The sequence below is a fragment of the Pristiophorus japonicus genome, chromosome 14 (assembly GCF_044704955.1).
Source record: "Pristiophorus japonicus isolate sPriJap1 chromosome 14, sPriJap1.hap1, whole genome shotgun sequence".
Taxonomy (NCBI): domain Eukaryota; kingdom Metazoa; phylum Chordata; class Chondrichthyes; family Pristiophoridae; genus Pristiophorus; species Pristiophorus japonicus.
Window position 1 is genome coordinate 14746710 of NC_091990.1, and position 21024 is coordinate 14767733.

General features: G+C 44.9%; 1 long non-coding RNA gene across 1 annotated transcript in view; it reads right to left on the reverse strand.

Moving 5' to 3' along the window:
- Window positions 1-3708: 3708 nt before the first annotated feature.
- LOC139279741 (uncharacterized) overlaps window positions 3709-21024 on the reverse strand; it is a 63441-nt gene continuing 46125 nt past the window's right edge. The window contains exons 2-3 of the long non-coding RNA XR_011596518.1: window positions 14695-14794; window positions 3709-3902 (exon numbers count right to left, since the gene is read on the reverse strand). This is a non-coding gene — a long non-coding RNA (uncharacterized lncRNA). The remainder of the gene's footprint in view (window positions 3903-14694; window positions 14795-21024) is intronic.

Genomic DNA, 21024 nt, shown 5'->3' on the forward strand with positions numbered 1-21024 from the left:
ACGCAGCTTTCAACCATGAAATGTGTCATAGGAAGGATTTTTTCTCTTCGTTATTTGTAGTGAAATCATATACAGATGTACAGAAAATGTGGTTACTAAATCACACTCTTTTCTGTCCAAATAAAATTATTTCCTATATTTTTTTTTCAAAAATAGCTTTTCAATTTTTCTGCCCCATCCCTCATGAAGGCACTTCACCCCAGTAAGCTCTATGGGCAGCAGTCACCTTACCCAAGTATCCATTGTCCATGTGAGCCTTGACAGTAAATGTTAGTAGGCTAATTGACTGCGGAGACATTAAAGCGCAACACAAGAACATAAGAAATGGAAGCAGAAGTAGGCCATCTGGCCCCTCGAGCCTGCTCCGCCATTCAAAAAGATCATGGCTGATCTGATCTTGGCCTCAACTCCACCTCCCCGCCTGCTCCCCATAACCCTTGACTCCCTTATCTTTCAGAAATCTGTCTATCTCCACCTTAAATATATTCAATGACCCAGCCTCCACAGTTCTCTGGGGTAGGGAATTCCAAAGATTCACAACCCTCTGAGAGAAGAAATTCTTCCTATTTCTGTTTTAAATGGGTGACCCCTTATTCTGAGACTATGCCCCTAGTTGTAGATTCCCCCACGAAGGGAATCCTCATCCTCTCTGCATCTACCCTGTCAAGGCCCCTCAGAATCTTATATGTTTCAATAAGATCATCTCTCAGTCTTCTAAACTCCAATGAGTATAGGCCCAACCTGCTTAACCTTTCTTCATATGACAACCCCTTCATCTCAGGAATCAACCTCGTGAATCTTCTCTGAACTGCCTCCAATGCAAGTATGTCCCTCCTTAAATAAGACCAAAACTGTACGCAATACTCCAGGTGTGGTCTCACCAATGCCCTATGCAGTTGTAGGAGGACTTCCCCACTTTTATACTCCATCCCCCTTGCAATAAAAGTCAACATTCCATTTGCCTTCCTAATTACTTGCTGTACCTGCATGCAAACGTTTTGTGTTTCATGTACAAGGACTCACAGATCCCTCTGTACCGTAGCATTTTGTAATCTCTCCCCATTTAAATAATAATTTGCTTTCTTATTTTTCCTACCAAAGTGGATAACCTCACATTTTCCCACATTACACTCCATCTACCAAATTTTTGCCCACTCACTTAGCCTATCTTTATTCCTTTGCAGATTCTTTGCGTCCTTCTCACAATTTGCTTTCCCACTTATCTTTGTATCATCAGCAAATTTGGCTATATTATACTCGGTCCACTCATCCAAGTCATTAATATAGATTGTAAATAGTTGAGGCCCCAGCACTGATCCCTATGGCACCCCACTAGTTAATTTGCCAATTTGAAAATGACCCATTTATACCGACTCTCTGTTTTCTGTTAGTCATCCTTTATCCATGCCAATATATTACCTCCAACCCTGTGAGCTCTTAACTTTTATGGGACCCCAACTATTTACAATCTATATTAATGACTTGGAAGAAGGGACTGAGTGTAACATAGCCAAGTTTGCTGATAATACAAAGATGGGAGAAAAAGCAATGTGTGAGGAGGACACAAAAAATCTGCAAAAGGACATAGACAGGCCAAGTGAGTGGGCAAAAATTTGGTAGATGGAGTATAATGTTGGAAAGTGTGAGGTCATGCACTTTGGCAGAAAAAAATCAAAAAGCAGGTTATTATTTAAATGGAGAGAGATTGCAAAGTGCTGCAGTACAGCGGAACCTGGGGGTATTGGTGCAAGAAACACAAAAGGTTAGTATGCAGGTACAGCAAGTGATCAGGAAGGCCAATGGAATCTTGGCCTTTATCGCAAAGGGGATGGAGTATAAAAGCAGGGAAGTCTTGCTACAGTTGTACAGGGTATTGATGAGGCCACACCTGGAAAACTGTGTGCAGTTTTGGTTTCCATATTTACGAAAGGATATACTTACTTTGGAGGCAGTTCAGAGAAGGTTCACTAGGTTGATTCCGGAGATGAGGGGGTTGTCTTATGAGGAAAGGTTGAGTAGGTTGGGCCTCTACTCATTGGAATTCAGAAGAATGAGAGGCGATCTTATCGAAACGTATAAGATTATAAGGGGGCTTGACAAGGTGGATGCAGAGAGGATGTTTCCACTGATAAGGGAGACTAGAACTAGAGGGCAAAATCTTAAAATAAGGGGCCGCCCATTTAAAACAGATGAGGAGAAATTTCTTCTCTCAGAGGTTGTGAATCTGTGGAACTCACTGCCTCAGAGAGCTGTGCAAGCTGGGACATTGAATAAATTTAAGACAGAATAGACAGTTTCTTAAACGATAAGGGAATAAGGGGTTATGGGCAGGGAGGTGGACCTGAGTCCATGATTGGATCAGCCATGATTGTATTGAATGGCGGAGCAGGCTCGAGGGACTGTATGGCTTACTCCTGCTCCTATATCTTATGTTCTTATGTGGCACCTTATCGAATGCCTTCTAGAAATCCAAATACACATCTATTGGTTCCCCTTTATCCACCCTGCTCGTTATATCCTCAAAGAACTCCAGCAGATTTGTCAAACATGATTTCCCTTTCATAAAATCATGCTGACTCTGCTTGACTGCATTATAATTTTCTAAATTCCTGCTATTACTTCCTTAATAATGGACTCCAGCATTTTCCCAATGACAGATGTTAGGCTAACTGGTCTATAGTTTCCTGCTTTCTGTCTCCCTCCTTTTTTAAAAAGAGCTGTTACATTTGGGGTTTTTCAAAGACTCTTTCCAGGTTTAGGGAAAGGAAAAAAATCCTGGGTTCACACTCCAGCAACGCTTGCTGGAAAGAGTCTGGATGTGTTCATTATCGCATTGCTGTTTGTAGGACCTTGCTGCATGCACATTGGCTGCCACCTTTCCCTACATTACAACAGTGACAACACTTCAAAAGTACTTCATTGGCTGTAACATGCTTTGGGATGTTGAGATCATTAAAGGCATTCTATAAATGCAAGCTCTTTCTTTAACATTGGGATAACCTTTTGTCTTTTGTGCATGAGCGGTAATCTGGTGGAAAGGATTGCTCACCCTTTCTAGAACCCATCTGATTTTCATTCCAGTGATTTCTATAATGGTTGGACAATCTGCTCCTCTTGATTATGGTCCAGGCAGTGAAGAGAAAAATCTACCCCAATGAGTTGGAATAGGATCAGGCTCACAGTCAAAGAACCTATCTTGGATGTGTACTTGAAGGGGACTAATTTGCAGGGTTATGGGGAAAATGCTGAGGTATGGGACTAAATTGGACTGTTCTTTCAAAGAGCCGGCACAAGCACAACAGACCGAGTGACCTCCTTCTGTGCTGTAAGATTCTATTCTATGATTCAGTCATTGTGCAGACTCACATATGAAGAATGACCATTTGGATGAGCTACTATACAGCTATTAGTGCTTATGGAATCATAGCCCAGCAAGCAGTTAATGTCTTCCTGAGTGAGGAGAGAAAAAGTAGCAGGTATTGTATACCAGCAGATCTCCCGTGGCATTGCTTGTGAGTGACCTGGGGTCTAGAACACAATTATACTGTTTACCTGCTAATCTGACTTGCCCAATTAGGACACTGCTCAAGTATTCCCTACGGGAATCCAGGTAACTAACTGCTGTTAATATGCTAACGCCACTTAGACATCAATAAACGTTTTTAAAATTTGAGGCTCCAAGTCAGAACCCACGATACCTGCCTTTTTTTTTCATCTGTAATAATGTGTAACATCTGGCCTGTGACGTCTGGAGTGTGACGCCTGGGGTGTGACATTTGGAGTGTGACGTCTGGAGTGTGGTGTCTGGAGTGTTGCTTCTGCAGTATGACATCTGGTGTGTGGTATCTGGAGTGTGACATCTGGCATATGACATCTGGAGTGAGGCATCTGGAGTGAGGCGTCTGGAGTTTGATAAGAACATAAAAAATAATTTTAGAAGTAAACCAAATGGCCCTTCACAGCCAGCTTCGCCATTGAATAAGATCATGACTGAACTTCTACATCAACTCCACTTGAATGCACGCCGAACATAAGGCAGAAGTGAACAACTGCCACAGGAATCTCCCTTGTAAAATAAGAAGCAATAACATAATTGGAAAGCACAGCAAATATGACAGGACTCTATAAATACAATGTACCGTCACTAAATTTGTATTACTTTATTTCTCTGTAAGTGACAAATTAGGGGGATCAAGGGGTATGGCGAGAAAGCAGGAATGTGGTACTGATGTTGCATGTTCAGCCATGAACTCATTGAATGGTGGTGCAGGCTCGAAAGGCTGAATGGCCTACCCCTTCACCTATTTTCTATGTTTCTATGTTTCTAAAATGTAAAAATAAGATAAGGAGCATTCCATTACCACTGAGAATTCTTCTTATCTCTTTCAGGAGAACAGGACTTAATTGAATATTGTCATCTATTATGAAATGTGGTAGATCATGAGGTGGCCACGATGGTTCTTTCCAATCTATCGTCATCATCATAGGCAGTCTCTCGGAATCGAGGAAGACTTGCTTCTACTCTAAACGTGAGTTCTCAGGTGACTGTACAGTCCAATACGGGAATTACAGTCTCTGTCACAGGTGGGGCAAACAGTTGTTGAAGGGTGGGTTGATGATGATGACTATGGTTTCCAATCTATGATTACTCTGTAAATAGCTGTCCAAAAGTCCTGGAAAATGGAGGTTTCTATGTTTATGTTTCAAAAGTTTTCTTCAAACTGGCCCTCTATGAAATGTCTTTTTCCCTTCCTCATTCTCTCATCATAAAACTTGTGAACACCACTACACTGGAGAAAATATTAAGAACATAAGAACATAACAGGAGCAGGAATAGGCCCTACAGACCATCGAGCCTGCTCTGCCATTCAATAAGATCATGGCTGATCATCGACCTCAACTCCACTTTCCCGATCTCCATATCTCTTGATTCCCCTAGACTTCAAAAATCTACCTATCTCAGCCTTGAATATATTCAGAGACACAGCACCCACAGCCCTCTGGGGCAGAGAATTCCAAAGATTCATAACCCTGAGTGAAGAAATTCCTCATCTGTCTTAAATGGCCTTTCCCTTATCCCGAGACTGTGCCCCCTCGTTCTAGACACTCCAGCCAGGGGAAACAACCTCTCAGCATCTACCCTGTCAATCCCTATGAAGCTTGGCCGTGATGTTTCTTGGGGTAGGTGCTGGAGGGTAAATAGCAGCGTGAAAATGTAACTCGCCATTCTGCAGAGCAGTGGAGAAAATCTGGGGAGAAATATACAGCATGTGTTCCCACTGCATTAAAGCCAGTGACACAGCATTTTGAACGACTAAGACAAGCGCTTCACCGTAATTTATTTATATCAAATGACTTAATAAATCGGTGCTTCTGAAAGAATCATTCGGAAGTTAGGATCATTTATTTTTTTTAAAAGCAAAATAAAAGTGTAGTTCTAGTCTCTGTTGGTTATCCGCGCACAAACTTGAAATGTCATGCTATATTATTGCTTGATAGAATTAACATTTGAAGTTGTATTCTCATTATCACGAAGCAGCTGAAAAGCTTAAAGTTGACACGTGTGCAGGAGCTTGTCTTTCTGTTATAATGAAACTCTTAAATCTTTGTTTCCAGACTGATTCACAACGGTGATCAATAGCTGCGTGGGATCATTTCCGATCACTTAACAGGGGAATTGTGAGCTGGATGCAGAAGAATGAAAGGGATGAGACGCACTTGAGTGCACCGCAATCATTCAGAAACCATCAAGACATCAGTAAATCTCCATTCTTCCTTCCCTGTCATTTGTGAAAAGTGGATGAGATGGGGGCATTTTCTGAACAAAATGCATTATTCCAGTGAATAGCAAGCCTGTCACTTATTTCCTTGTTCCCAACTCGCATTGATAAACTACCTGTCTCGCGCACTCCGACAGCAACAGTGCACCTCCCTCTGATCCCATCAAACGCAGCGGATAAAAATATCTATTGCTAAGTTGCCATCAAGAAAAAATAAGTATAAAACATAAAAGGCTCATCTGGATCCACAAATGTGCCATTATTCGAATATGAATGAATTCGTCTGTGTCATCAGCCTTTTCTTCCTATGTAGAAATTCGGATTCCTCCCTTCCTCTCCTCACACCACCGACTTGTGACTATAATCGGCTTGTTCAGGGGCAAAAGCTCATCTTACGGCAATTTTCAGGGTGCAATCCACACAAAATCTGTTTTAAATTTGTATCTCTACATTGCAACGATGACTACACTTCAACAGTATTTCATTGACTGTAAAGCGCTTTAGGACGTCCTGAGGTAGTCAAAGGCGCTATATAAATGTAAGTCTTTTTGTTTGTTCCCTAGACACTGACTCCATCTCGCTCCCCAACTCCTGTCTGAGGCTGAACCAGACTGTTCCCAACCTTGGTGTCATATTTCACCCTGAAATGAGCTTTCGATCATATATCCACAGCATAACTAAGACCTCCTATTTCCACCTCCGTAACATCGCCCGTCTCCGCCCTTGCCTCAGCTCATCTGCTGCTGAAGCCCTCATCTACGTTACCTCTACAATTGACTATTTCAACTCACTCCTGGCTGGTCTCCTACATTCTAACCTATGTAAACTAGAGTTGATTCAAAACTCGGCTGCCTGTGTCCTAACTCGCACCAAGTCCCGCTCACCCTTCACCTCTGTGCTCGTTGACCTACATTGGCTTTCGGTTAAGCAGTACCTAGATTTCAAAATCCTCATCTTTATTTTCAAATCCCTCCATGACCTCACCCTCACTACCTCTGTAATCTCCTCCAGCCCCACAACCTGTCTGCGCTCCTCTAATTCTGCCCCCCTGAGTATCCCTGATTGTAATTGCTCAACCATTGATGGCCGTGCCTTCTGTTGCCTAGGCCCCAAGCTCTGGAACTCACTGCCTAAACCTCTCTGCTTCTCTTTCCTCCTTCAAGATACTCCTGACAACATACCTCGTTAACCAAGCTTTTGGTCGCCTGTGATAATTTCTACTTATGCAGCTCAGTGTCACATTTTTATTGCATAATACTCCTGTGGGACGTTTCACTACGTTAAAGGCGCTATATAAATACAAGTTGTTGTTTCACAAATCAGAATCATTAGGATGATTATCTCAGGCTCCTGGGTTTTCTTTCACAGCTTGTCATCTCATCATCATCATCATCATAGGCCGTCCCTCGGAATCGAGGAAAACTTGCTTCCACTCTAAAAATGAGTCCTTAGGTGGCTGAACAGTCCAATACGAGAACCACAGTCCCTGTCACAGGTGGGACAGACAGTTGTTGAGGGAAAGGGTGGGTGGGACTGGTTTGCCGCACGCTCTTTCCGCTGCCTGCGCTTGATTTCTGCATGCTCTCGGTGATGAAACGAGAGGTGCTCAGCGCCTTAATGGATGCATTTCCTCCACTTAGAGCGGTCTTTGGCCAGGGACTCCCAGGTGTCAGTGGGGATGTTGCACTTTATCAGGGAGGCTTTGAAGGTGTCCTTGTAACATTTCCTCTGCCCACCTTTGGCTCATTTGCTGTGAAGGTGTTCCGAGTAGAGCGCTTGCTTTGGGAGTCTCGTGTCTGGCATGCGGACAATGTGGCCTGCCCAGTGGAGCTGATCAAGTGTGGTCAGTGCTTCAATGGCCTGGTCGAGGACACTAACATTGGTGCGTCTGTCCTCCCAGGGGATTTACAGGATCTTGCGGAAACATTGTTGGTGGTATTTCTTCAGTGACTTGAGGTGTCTACTGTACATGGTCCATGTCTCTGAGCCATACAGGAGGGTAGGTATTACTACAGCCTTGTAGACCATGAGCTTGGTAGCAGATTTGAGAGCCTGGTCTTCGAACACTCTTTTCCTCCGAAGGCTGCACTGGAGACGGTGTTGAATCTCGTCGTCAATGTCTGCTCTTGTTGATAAGAGGCTCCTGAAGTATGGGAAATGGTCCACGTTGTCCAGGGCCGTGCCATGGATCTTGATGACTGGGGGGTAGTGCTGTGTGGCGAGGACAGGTTGGTGGAGGACCTTTGTCTTACGGATGTTTAGCGTAAGGCCCATGCTTTCGTACGCCTCAGTAAATACGTTGACTATGACTTGGAGTTCAGCCTCTGTATGTGCGCAGAAGCAGGCATCGTCTGCGTATGTAGCTCGACGACAGAGATTGGGGTGGTCTTGGATCTATTCAGAAGGCAGCGTAGGTTAAACAAGTTCCCACTGATTCTGTAGTTTAGTTCCACTCCAGCGGGGAGCTTGTTGACAGTGAGGTGGAGCATGGCAGCGGGGAAGATTGAGAAGAGGGTTGGAGCGATGACGCAGCCTGGCACGGACATGGAATGGGTCTGTAATTGGTCCGCTGGTAAGGATCACGGCCTGCATGTCGTCGTGGAGCAGGCGAAGGATGTTGACAAACTTTCGGGGTATCCAAAACGGAGGAGGATGCTCCATAAGCCCTCACGGTAGACAGTGTCAAAGGCCTTTGTAAGATCGAAAAAGGCCACGTATAAGGGCTGCACTGCTCCCTGCAGTTTTCTTGCAGTTGTCGTACTGCAAAGATCATGTCCGTTGTTCCACATAGGGGACAAAACCCGCATTGTGACTCCGGTAGGAGCTCCTCGGCCACAGGGAGAAGACGGTTGAGGAGAACTCTCGCGACAACCTTCCCAGTGGTCGATAGCAGGGAAATTCCCCTGTAGTTGCCGCAGTCGGATTTGTTCCCCTTTTTAAAATGGACACGATCACTGTATCTCTGAGATCTTCCGGCATGCTCTCCTCCCTCCAAATGAGAGAGATGAGGTCATGTATCCGCGCCAACAGCGCCTCTCCGCGAGCATTGAGTCATGGCTGACACCTGACATAGAAACACGATTCAAACTGCGGGACCAGCTTCAATGCAACGGATTTCCTCACAAACTGAGGCAGAAAACTGATTCTAATAAAACTAAGTTTAGTGCAGTTTTGCAATATTTTATAAAATACAATTAAATTACATAATACCAAAAGTCACAAACAACTGCTGGCTTCAAATGAACTAATTTCCATAATCCACTGGCAGTCATTATTAGTTCATGCAGGCCGGCAAGGTCATAAGCAAAAAAAGATTGGGCTGGACTTTCATCATTTTTTCGATCATTTACCGCTGAAAATACCACTGGTGGTAAATTCATCACAGATTACCACCGAAATATCGCCAATTTCATAATTTAGCAACGAAATACCACTGGTGTTAAATTCATCAATGATTTACCACCGGTGGTAAAAAATACCACTGATCTTAATTTTTTGCCGTTTTTAATGATGTCATTAAGTGTGCAACACCCAAATACCACCGAGAATTACCACCAGAGATAAGTTCATCAATACCACCATTTTTACCACCCGCAAAAATACCACCCATTTTACTTTGAGTGTTGCACGATCAAAAATACGAATGAAATACAGTTAGCTCTACCACCGGTCATATTTGATGAAAATAGCGACCTTGAGTGAAAGTGGTATTTCGATGGTAAAAAAAGCGCAATTTTTAAATAGCACCGAAATACCACCAGAAAACCAATGGTCGGGCTAAATTATGAAAATCCAGCCCAAAGACTTGAAAGGCAAGCACAGAGCAAGATCCCACAAAAAAAGCAATGAGATTAATGGTTAGTTATTCTGCATTTGGTGATGGTATTGGGAGGACCAAATCCTTTGCCTTCGGTCCCTGACATACATTCCATTCCCTAGCCACTGACTCCATCCCGCTTTCTGGCATCTTTCTGAAATTGAACCAGACTGTTCGCAACCTTGGTGTCATATTTGACCTGGAGATGAACTTCCAACCACATATCTGCGCCATCACCAAGCCCGCCTATTTTCATCTCCAGAATATCGCTCAACTCCGCCCCTAATCTGCTGCTGAAACCTTGCTTTTGTGACCTCTAGACTTGACTATTCCAATGCACTTCTGGCCGGCCTCCCATGTTCTACTCTCTGTAAACTTGAGGTCATCCAAAATGCAGCTGCCCATGTCCTAATTCACACCAAGCCCTGCTCACCCATCACCCCTGTGCTCACCGACCTATATTGGCTTCCAGTTAAGCAATGCATCGATTTCAAAATTCTCATCCTTATTTTCAAATCCCTCCATGGCCTTGCCCCTCCCTATCTCTGCAATCTCCTGCAGCCCCACAACCCCCTGAGATGTCTGTGCTCCTCTAATTCTGCCTTCCTGAGCATCCCTGATTATAATCGCTCAACCATTAGTGGCTGTGTCTTCTGTTGCCTCGACTCCAAGCTCTGGGACTCCCTGCCTAAACCTCTTTGCCTCTTTTTCCTCCTTCAAGATGTTACTTAAAACATACCTCTTTGACCAAGCTTTTGGTCACCTGTGCTAATTTCTACTTATGAGACTCGGTGTCAAATTTTTATCGCCTAATACACCTGTGAAGCGCCTTGGGACGTTTCACTACGTTAAAGATGCTATATAAATACAAGTTGTTGTTGTTCTTGTTGTTCACCCATCAACCCTGTGCTCGCTTACCTACATTAGCTCCCGGTTAAGCAACGCTTCCATTTTAAAATTCTCATCCTTGTTTTCAAATCTCTCCATGGCCTCAACCTTGAACATTTTTTTTGATGAGGTAACATGGTTTGTGAGGGCAGTATAGTTGATGTGGTATACATGGATTTCCAAAAGGCATTTGATAAAGTGCCATATAATAGGCTTGCCAGCAAAGTTGAAGCTCCTTCTGTGCTGTAACCATTCTATGATTCTATGATTAAAATCGGGGATGTTGGAGTCATACCTAGCACAAAGGAAGATGGTTGCGATTGTTGGAGGCTAATCATCTGCAGGAATTCCTCAGGACAGCATCCTATGTCCAACTACCTTCAGCTGCTTCAACAATGACCTTCCCTCTATCATAAGGTCGGAAGTGGGGATATTAGCCACTGATTGCACAGTGTTCAGCTCCATTCCCTAATGAAGCATGTCACATGCAGCAAAACCTGGGCATCAAGGCTTGAGCTGATAAGTGTCAAGTAACAAATGCAATGCATAAATGCCAGCCAATAATCGTCTCCAATAAGAGAGTCGAATCAACGGCCGTTGACATGCAATGGCATTACATCGCCAAATCCCCCACCATTCATATCCTGGAACTCAAATTGGACCAACGACAATAATGTCGTGTCTACTACAGCAGATCAGAGAATGGGTATTCTGTGGTGAGTTGCTCACCTTCTGACTTCCCAAAGTCTCTGACCAGATACAAAGCTCGTCAGACATGTGACAGAATACTCTCCACTTGCCTGGATGGGTGCAGCTGCAGAAACACTCAAGAAGCTCAACACCATCCAAGACAAAACAATCTGCATGATCAACACCACATCCACCAACTTAAACATCCACCATCTCCACCACTGGCGTATAGTGGCAGCAATATACACAATCTACAGGATGCACTGCAGCAATTCATCAAGGCATCTTTGGCAGGACTCACAAATCTGTGACCTCTGCCACCGAGAAGTAAAAGGGCAGATGGAGCATGGAAACACCACCGCCTCCACATTCCTCATCAAGTCACACACCATTTGGAAATTTATGGCAGTTCCTTCATCATCACTGAGTCAAATATCCTAGAACTTCCTACCTGACAGCACTGTGGGAGCACCTTCACCTCAAGGACTGCATCGGTTCAAGAAGAAGGACCACTACCACCTTCTCAAGGGCAACTAGTGATGGGCAATAAATGCTGGCCTTTCTAGTGATGCTGTTAGTGCAATAATATCTTTTTTAAAAGGGGTGTTGATTTTTTGATGCATCAAAGCATAATATTCATTTAATTAGTTTATCAGTTTTCTCTATTTCTCTCCTGAAGGCACTGACTTATGCTGAGGTACAGTTTGACTTCTCCAAGAGGCAGAGATCAATAAGGATCTCAAATCTTTCTTTACTATTTATTATCAGTGTACTTATTATTCAAACCACGTTACCATAATAGATTTCAACAGTGCGGTGACTGAGACAACGAGGCATTCGTAAGGGATGCTGGTATATGTGTGTTGAATGTTGGTGACATTTATTGAAGTAAAGCATATCGATTGGCAGACAGCCAAGCAATTTTTGCATTATTGTGATTGAAGATGACTCATGTAAAGAGCAATGTAACTGGCAATATCCAAGGCTTATATTATATTTTTAAATGTTTTTAATTTCTATCCATTATTAATATTTACAGATGTATTATCTGATGTTTATTGAGCTGTGTGTTGTTTGTGCTGTGACTGCCACCTGTAGATGGAATTAAGTAGTTCATGTGAGATAACTACATAACAACTTTTAAAATCATATTGGGGCGTAATTTTTTCCTTCACCGCCTGGGCAATAATCTGGCAGGGTGGATCACCTCCCATTGTAGAGCCCGGCCGTTGTACAGCCTGCCCATTGTAGAACCCGCCTGTTGTGGAACCCACCAGTTGCAGAGCCCGCCCATTGCAGAGACCCCCTGTTGTAGAGCCCCCCTGCTATAGAGCCCACCCGTTGTAGAGCCCCCCTGCTATAGAGCCCACCCATTGTAGAGCCCCCCGTTATAGAGTCCACCCATTGCAGAGCCCCCCTGTTGTAGAGCCCCCCTGTTGTAGAGCACCCCTGCTATAGAGCCCACCCATTGTAGAGCCTCCCCCGTTATAGAGTCCACCCATTGCAGAGCCCCCCTGTTGTAGAGCCCCCCTGCTATAGAGTCCACCCGTTGTAGAGCTTCCCGTTATAGAGTCCACCCATTGCAGAGCCCCCCTGTTGTAGAGCCTACCCATTGCAGAGCCCCATTGTTGCAGAGCCCCCCCTGTTGTAGAGCCCCCCTGCTATAGACCCCACCCGTTGTAGAGCCCCTCGTTATAGAGTCCACCCATTGCAGAGCCCCCCTGTTGTAGAGTCCCCGTTATAGAGTCCACCCGTTGCAGAGCCCCCCTGTTGTAGAGTAGAGCCCCCCTGTTGTAGAGCCCGCCTGTTATAAAGCCCACCCGTTGCAGAGACCCCCTGTTGTAGAGACCCCCTGTTGTGGAGCCCGCCTGTTGTAGAGCCCCCCTGTTATAGAGCCCACCTGTTGCAGAGACCCTCTGTTGCCGAGCCCCCCTGTTGTAGAGCCCCCCTGTTGTAGAGCCCGCCTGTTGTAGAGCCCCCCTGTTGTAGAACCCGCCTGTTGTAGAGCCCGCCTGTTGTAGAGCCCTCCTGTTGTAGAGCCCGCCTGTTGTAGAGCCCCCCTGTTGTAGAGCCCGCCTGTTGTCGAGCCCACCTGTTGTAGAGCCCGCCTGTTGTAGAGCCCCCCTGTTGTAGAGCTCGCCTGTTGTAGAGCCCGCCTGTTGTAGAGCCCGCCTGTTGTAGAGCTCCCCTGTTGTAGAGACCCCCTGTTGTAGAGCTCACCTGTTGCAGAGCCCCCCCGTTGTAGAGCCCGCCTGTTATAAAGCCCACCCGTTGCAGAGACCCCCTGTTGTAGAGACCCCCTGTTATGGAGCCCACCTGTTGCAGAGCCCGCCCCCTTTGTAGAGCCTTCCCCTTTTGGACCACCCACCCGTTGTGGAGCCCACCCATTGTTCAATCCCTGTTGATCCATTATGTCAGATTATCGTCAGCAGGTGAATCTGAAAATTACCCCCATTAAGGCCTTGGAGAGAGCTGCTGCGGAGGTTTACCACAATGATACCAGGGATGAGGGACTTCAATTACACGGAGAGAATGGAGAAGCTGGGATTGTTCTCCTCAGAGCAGCTAAGGTTAAGGGGAGATTTAACTGATGTGTTCAAAATTATGAAGGGTTTTGATAGAGTTCCTGCATTACAACATTGACTATACTTCAAAAAGTACTTCATTGGCTGTAAAGCGCTTTGGGACATCTGGTGGTCATGAAAGGTGCTATATAAATGCAAGTCTTTCTTTTTTTCTTTTTAAATAAGGAAAAACTGTTTCCACTGGTGGGAGGGTCGGTAACCAGAGGACACAGATTTAAGATAATTTGCAAAAGAACCAGCGGGGAACTGAGGAGAAATTTTCCACGTAGCAACTTGTTATCATCTGGAATGCATTGCCTGGAAAGGATGGTGGAAGCAGATTCAAAAGTAAATTTCAAAAGCGAATTGGATATATACTTGAAAAGAAAAAATTGCAGAACTATGGGGAAGAGCAGGTGAGTGGGACTAATTCGATAGCTCTTTCAAAGAGCCAGCACAGGCACAATGGGTAGAAAGGCCTCCTCTGTGTTGTAAGAGTCTATAATTCTATGATCATGTCTTTCAGGATGTCCCAAAGCAGATCCAATGATTTACCTTTGAAGTTTAGTCACAGTTGTTATACAGGCAAATGCGATAGGTCCCACAAACAACAATGAGCCGACTGGCTACTCAAACATGCTAGTTATCCAGATAGTTAAATTTTTAAGCAAATCTTATGATGTTTTTTCATTTTTTGCGCCCTCTGTGATGAGGGATCTTAGCACTGCAAAATAGTGAAAAGCTGAAGCACTAGTAAAGATCCATGTGCTCATTTACTCATTCGTATATTCTCGTAACTTCCCCTCAACTGACATTAAATAGGTCTACAATTTCCTAGTTGATTGTTGCACGGTTCAGTGCTGCATTAGCCGATACTTTTACCCACGAGGACACTTGGAGAGTTTTCCACTTTACTGTACTAAATAAGTGGCATGTTTTTTAGAAGAATACCTGCCTTTTAAAAGGTGGCTGATGAGGAGTTAATGCAGTCGGAGCTTTCTTCACCAAAGAGCCATTTACTAATATAAAAGCAAAATACTGCAGACGATGGAAATCTGAAACAAAAACAGAAAATGCTAGAAACACTCAGTGGGTCCTGTAACATCTGTGGAGAGAGAAACAAAGTTAACATTCCAGGTGGATGACCTTTCATCAGAACTGGAAAAAGTTAGAGATGTAAGCAATGTTCCCATTTAGCTGCACTGCCACGCGGCTGCGTAGTTATCTGAAGGTCCCGCGCAGGCCGCTTAGAATCATAGAAATTTGCAGCACAGAAGGAGACCATTCACTTTATTTATATCATACCTTCCTGGTTTATATTTTGCCTTTCAGCCAATGTCCCAGACTACTTCATCACCATCGCTGGGTATGTCCTGTCCCACCAGCAGGATAGACCCACCAGACGTGGGGGCACAGTGGTATACAGTCGGGAGGGAGTGGCCCTGGGAGTCCTCAACATTGACACCAGACCCATGAAATCTCATGGCATCAGGTCATCATGAGCAAGAAAACCTCCTGCTGATTACTACATTACCGTCCTTCCTCAGCTGATGAATCAGTACTCCTCCATGTTGAACACCACTTGGAAGAAGCATCAAAGATAGTAAGGCACCAGAATGTGGGTGACTTCAATGTCCATCACCAAGAGTGGCTTGGTAGCACCACTACTGACTGAGCTGGCCGACTCCTGAAAGACATAGCTGCCATTCTAGTTTGGGCTGATCATTCGAGTATCATTCGCGCCACACAAGTGCTCGGCAATGACTGTAAAGAAAGAAAGACTTATATTTATATAGAGTCTTTCACGAACACTGGATGTCTCAAAGTGCTTTACAGGCAATGAAGTACTTTTTGAAGTGTAATCACTGTTGTAATGTAGGAAACGTGGCAGCCAATTTGCACACAGCAAACTCCCAGAAACAGCAATGTGATATTGACCAAATAATTGGGTTTTGTTATGTTAATTGAGGGATAAATATTGTCCAGGACAAAAGGGATAACTTCCCTGCTCTTCTTTAAAACAGTGCCATGGGATCTTTTACGTCCACCTGAGAGGGCAGATGGGGCCTCAGTTTAATGGCTCATCCAAAAGACGGCACCTCCAACAGTACTGCACTGGAGTGTTAGCCTTGATTTTTGTGCTCAAGTCTCTGGAGTGGGACTTGAACCCACAACCTTCTGACTCAGAGGTGAGAGTGCTACCCACTGAGCCACAGCTGAAGGAATGGGGAGCTATTTCCAACAAGAAAGATTCTAACCACCGCCACTTGACATTCAACAGCATTACCATCGCCAAAGCCACCACCATTAACATCCTGGGAGTCACCTTTGATCAGAAACTTAACTGGACCAGCGACCTGGATACCGTGGCGACAAGATCAGGTCAGAGGCTGGGTATGCTACGGTAAGTTTCTCACCTCCTGACTCCCCAAAGCTTTTCCACCATCTACAAGTCACAAGTCGGAGTGTGATGGAATACTCTCCACTTGCCTGGATGAATGCCACTCCAACAATACTCAAGAAGCTCGATACCATTCAGGACAAAGCAGCCCGCTTGATTAGCACCCCATCCACTACCTAAACATTCAGCACCATTGTACCATGGCTGCAAGATGCACTGCAGCATCTTGTCAAGGCTTCTGTGATAGCACAGGCCAAACCCGTAACATCTACCACCTAGGACAAGGGCAGTAAGCCCATGGGAACACCATCACCAGTTTCCCTCCGAGTCACACATCATCCTGACTTGGAAATATATCCTAGAACGCCATCTCTAATAGCACTGTGGGCGTACCTTCAAACAACAACAACTTGTATTTATATAGCGCATTTAACGTAGTAGCACTTTCCAAGGCGCTTCACAGGAATATTAGAAGACAAAAAATTTGACACCGAGCAACATAAGGAGAAATTAGGGCAGGTGACCAAAGGCTTGGTCAAAGAGGTAGGTTTTAAGGAGTGTCTTAAAGAAGGAAAGAGAGGTGAAGAGGTTTAGGCAGGGAATTCCAGAGCTTAGGGTCTAGGCAACACCTCACGGACACCTCATGGACTGCAGCGGTTAAAGAAGGCGGCTTACCATCACCTTCTAAAGGGCAATTAGGGAAGGGCAATAAATGCTGGCCTTGCCAGTGATGCTCGCATCCCATGAATGAATTTTTTTTTAAATGACTTAGATGAAGGAATAAGGAGTCATATATCCAAGTTTGCTGACAACACCAAGTTAGGTGGCACAGTAATAGTGCAGATGGGAGCAAAAAGTTGCAAAGGGACATTGATAAACTAAGTCAGTGGGAAAACCGGTGTTCAAAAATAATTAAAAAGCTAATGAAAGGTTGGCCTTTGTCTCAAGGGGGCTGGATTACAGAGGGGTGGAAGTTATTTGGAATTATATAAAACTCTGGTTCGATCCGATCTGAAGTAGTGCATTCAGTTCTGGGCACTGCCAGAAAGGCGATATTGGCCTTGAAGGATGTTCAGTGCAGATTCATGAAAATAATACTGGGGCTGCAAGGGTTAAATAATGAGAACAGGTTGCATAGACTAGGCTTGAATTCTCTTGAGTATAGAAGATTAAGGGGTGATCTAATTGAGGTGTTTAAGATGATTAAAGGATGTGATAGGGTAGATTGAGAGAAACTGTTTCTTCTGGTGGGGGAATCCAGAACAAGGAAGCATAAACTTAAATTAGATCTAGGCTATTCAGGACTGATGTCAGGAAGTACTTCTTCACACAATGGGTAGTGTAAATCTGGAACTCTCTCCCCTAAAAAGCTGTTGAGGCTGGAGATCAGTTGAAAATTTCAAAACTGAGATTGATAGATTCTTGTTAGGCAAGGGTGTTAAAGGTTATGGAACCAACATGGGTAGTTGGAGTTGAGATACAGATCAGCCATGATCTAATTAAATGGCAGAACAGGTTCGAGGGGCTGAATGTCCTACTCCAGTTCCTATGTTCCTAAACGAGAAGATTCCTTGTTGGACTCACATGATGAATGAACCAATCTCAGTTGGGACTGCAGTTTGAATTGGTGACTCTGGACGAGGGAGAAAAAGAAAATCTGCCAGGATTCCCAGCAACATAACCAGTTGAGACTTTCCTCATCAAACTTTCTATAGTTTCTTGACCCTCCTTTCCAAAAGTCGACAACCTCTTGATTGCAATTTTGTGGGCCTCAATTGTGCTGTGGATTTGCGGATCAATCACTACAATCACATGCCTCCTGCTCACTGTACAAATTGTACAATGGTTGTAGTGGTGATTGGAAGAAAAGGAGCTCGAAGATTGCAGTGGATGAGAAGAGAGCGGCGGTGGGGGGGCGGGGGGCGGGGGCGGGAGGGGGAGCAAAAAGTTTCAAAATTGTGAATTTATGCATTGGAAGAAATACAATTTATTGACATTTCTTTAACAAATTCAAAAAGTGGTGGAATTTTCTTTTTTGGTTCCACTTTTTCTTCTAAATTTTATTGAGCTCAATCTAAAATAAATATTTGAAATCATCTACATCTTCTCATTTATTTTCGACTATATTAAATTGATGCAAATGACCAGCATGTAGCATTTACATTTTTTCAATATCTAATATGTTTTGCCTAAATCAGGCTGCAGAAGTGTGATTCAGTTCCCGACTTCAGCCTCTCGAGCATCGCCCTTTTCCTTTGCCCACCATTGGCGGCTAAGCCTTCAGCCACTTAGGCCCCATTAAACCCCTCAGTCTCTGACTTTCCTCTTGTCCTTAAAGACCCACTGAAAACATTGCAAGACCCAGCCCCAGGCTGCGTGGGACCGGCAGAAACCGCACAGCTCATAAGGAATGTTGCTGCACAGAAGTGCGGGGGGCGGGTGGGTAGAGGAGCAGGAAGTTTCAAAATTGTGAATTTATGCATTGGAAAACACACAAATTAGTGACATTTCTTTCACAAATTCAAAAGAAAGTGGTGGAAGTGGGCAGATCCTGGTGTGGAACCTGGGACAGTGCGAGGGCATCTTGTGATGTGTCAGATGGCTTCAAATGCCATCCCAAGTTTGTTTCATTGGGGATTGTACAGGTTTCCTCATCCTGATTAGTATCCAATGAACCTTCCTGGAAGTGTAGATGTCGGAGCATTCGGTCAGCACATCAGCTGACAATGCTTTCACTGTCCAAGAAAGAACTTGCATTTATACAGCGACTCGCACGACCTCACGACTTCTCTGCTCTTCTATAAATAGTGTCATGGGATCCTTTACGTCCATCTGGACATGGGTGGCCTGGTAGGCCTTCTTCTTGAAAGTGAGCATAACTGGGAGAATGAAGAGAGCCACGCAGAGCAGGACAAATTGGTAGAAGAGGGAGAGGGAGAAGGCTTCACGAGGTCTTGAGTGAAATCTGCTAATTGTTGCACCCACAACTGCAACCTCAAAGCAGGGCAAGGAGCGCATTGCCTGTGGCTGTCAAGGTGACTGTGGCTCCTAACTTTCCAGGCTGTTGGAGATATAAGTAACATCTCGCAGTTTGCAGTACACTGCTGTATAAGGGAGGTCACTGAGGCTCTCTATATAAAGAGAGGCAGCTTCAACTCGTTCCCTCTTGACAGAGACAAGCAAGCAGAGTGAGCAAGAGGATTTGCACAGACTGCAGGCTTCCCCAAGGTGCAGGGTGCCAGTGACTGCAAGCAGATTGCCTTGAGTGCACCTTATGTAAACTCGCCCATTTTCATGCACTGAAAAGAGTTCCATTCCCTCAATGCGCAGCTGGTGCGCGACCACAGGCAGTGCATCATGATGGTGAATGCCCATTATCCTGGCAGTAGTCAGAGTTCCTTCATTCTGCAGCAGTCTTCTGTGCCACCTGTATTTGAAACACCATGGCAAGTCAAAACCTGTCTACTGGCCAATAAGGGTTATCCACTCAGGACATTGCTCATGACTCTGGTCTGGGACCCGCACACACATACACAGCAGGCATACAATGAGACCCATGTTGCCACAAGGAAAGTTATACTGCACGCCATTAGTGTCTTCAAGCAATGCTTCTGCTGCTTGGACTGTTCTGGAGGAGCCATGCAGTACTCAGCTGAGTGGGTATTAAAATTTGTGTCAGTTTTCTGCACAACCTGGCCATTATGAGGGAACAACCATGTCAGGCGAGAAGTTGAGGAGTAGGAGCACGAGGAAGAGCAGGAGGAGGAGGAACTGCAACTAGAAGTGAAGGAACAGGAAGATGAAGGGCGGCTACAACATAGACAGCCCCATTCTGCCCGGATTCTGTGTGATGAAATCATTAATGAGAGATACCAATAAACTCAACCACAGCTCCCCATTCACCAACACTCCTTATCAGCCATCACATCGTTCTCTTTTGACAACACAACAATAAAAACCACTAGAAAATGCACATTGCAATCCAAATTTATAAATTCAATCATGACATAATGCATACAAAAATAAACTAATCACCCATGTGCATTCCGTAAGTGCCTGTCTTCTGCGTGCCTTTGCCTCTCCTAGTGCTCCTACAAGGTGCTTTCCCAGTGGCTGCAGCATGGGTGATGGAAGGCTGGCGATTTCCAATTGAGGAGACTGCATGTGGCCGTGGAGGGCGTCCTCAAGCAGCTCTGGCCCTGGAAGGCCTGGCTTCAGACTGCACCATTTCGTGCTGGGCTGCAGCTGGCTAACAAGCAACCGCTAGGGCACTATCGGAGTGGCAGGGGTGGGAGCACAAATGCTGTCCTCCTGAGAGAGGAAAGCAAATTTGTGCTTCAGGGAGCCACTGTCACTAGAAACATAGAAAATAGGTGCAGGAGTAGGCCATTTGGCCCTTCGAGACTGCACCACCATTCAATAAGATCATGGCTGATCATTCACCTCAGTACCTCTTTCCTGCTTTCTCTCATACCCCTTGATCCCTTTAGCCGTAAGGGCCATATCTAACTCCCTCTTGAATATATCCAATGAACTGGCACCAACAACTCTCTGGGTAGAGAATTCCACAGGTTAACAACTCTCTGAGTGAAGAAGTTTCTCCTCAGCTCGGTCCTAAATGGCTTACCCCTTATCCTTAGACTGTGACCCCTGGTTCTGGACTTCCCCAACATCGGGAACAGTCATCCTGCATCTAACCTGTCTAGTCCCGTCAGAATTTTATATGTTTCTATGAGATTCCCACTCATTCTTCTAAACTCCAGTGAATGCAGGCCCAGTCAATCCAGTCTCTCCTCATATGTCAGTCCTGCCATCCCGGGAATCAGTCAGGTGAACCTTCGCTGCACTCCCTCAATAGCAAGAATGTCCTTCCTCAGATTAGGA